This window comes from Bombus terrestris, chromosome 18, assembly GCF_910591885.1.
Source record: "Bombus terrestris chromosome 18, iyBomTerr1.2, whole genome shotgun sequence".
Classification (NCBI taxonomy): Eukaryota; Metazoa; Arthropoda; class Insecta; order Hymenoptera; family Apidae; genus Bombus; species Bombus terrestris.
The window spans coordinates 5,083,130-5,084,768 of record NC_063286.1 but is presented as its reverse complement, the minus strand read 5'-3'; positions in this window follow the sequence as shown (position 1 = coordinate 5,084,768).

Genomic DNA, 1,639 nt, shown 5'->3' with positions numbered 1-1,639 from the left:
AGATGGACATATTAAAAGTAGCAGCCTGGAATTCCAATGGCTTGCAGCAGAGAGCCCCAGAAACTAAAGCATTTCTATATAAAAATAACATTGATGTACTACTTGCCTCAGAAACACATTTCACTCCAAAAAGCTACATAAAAATACCGTATTACACCATTTACGACACCAAACACCCCCTAGATAAAGCCCACGGAGGAACAGCAGTAATAATAAAAAATGACATCAAGCATCACCTACACAGCCAAACAAACCAAGAACACATACAAGCAATCACCGTCACAATACAAACCAACGACAATTACTTCCAGATTTCAGCAGTATACGTACCCCAAAAAATGGGGGGAGTATTTCCAAACCTTAGGAGACAAATTTATAGTAGCAGGAGATTTCAACGCAAAACACACACTATGGGGTTCCAGAATCAACACTCCGAGAGGTAGAACCCTTGAACAATATATTAGAAATAGCAACCTCAACGTTCTCTCTGCAGGCAAACCAACTTACTGGCCGACAGGCCTCAACAAATTACCTGACCTGCTAGACTTCGCAGTTATAAAAGGTATAAACACTACCAAATTAAAAATAACAACCAGCCTCGAACTCAACTCGGATCATTCACCTATCATAATAAAATACACAAGCAAACCGATACTGTATAACAAGACAGAATCGCTCTGCAATAAAACTAGCAACTGGCAAACTTTTAAAGAGCTAATTGAAAACAAAATCAACTGTAACATCCCACTGAAAACACCCGAACATATTGAACAAGCAATAGTAAATATGACGGAAATAATACAGGAAGCAGCATGGACAGCCACCACCCACGAAATAAAAAGCAGGCAGTCAAAAATAATTCCACAGGTCATCCTCGACAAAATCAGGGGAAAAAGAAAAGCCAAAGCTACGTGGCAAAAACAGAGAACACGCGAAAATAAGAAAATCCTAAACAAACTTACAAAAGAATTAAAAATCAAAATAAGAGAACATCACAACATCGAATTCACGAAATTCATAGAATCACTATCAGCGAATGAAAATACCAACTACTCCTTATGGAAAACCACGAAAAGAATAAAGAAGCCAATAAAACAAGTCCCAGCAATCAGGAAAGAAGACAATACATGGGCAAGAAGCAATGAAGAACAGGCTGAAGAATTCGCCAATCACCTATGCAGTACATTTACACCACATAATAGCAACAGCAGCAATCTCAATCGACTTACTGACGATGAAACACGATCCACTAATTCCACGACGGATAATCAATACACCATACCTAAAACAACGGCACAAGAAATCAGAATCATAATAAAAAAACAACAAGGCACGAGGAATTGATCTAATCAACGGCAAAATTCTGAAAAACCTTCCTCCAAAAGCGATACGGCTAGTTACAATAATATTCAATGCAATACTGAGAACACAATATTTTCCTAAACCATGGAAACAAGCACGCATTAGCATGCTGCAGAAACCAGGCAAAGACCCACACCAAGCAGTATCCTACCGACCTATATCACTGCTTCCCGTATTTTCCAAAATATTGAAAAAAATAATCTACGCCCGCATAAAAATATTAATAGAGAAAGAAAAACTAATACCGGATCATCAATTTGGATTCAGAAACAAACAT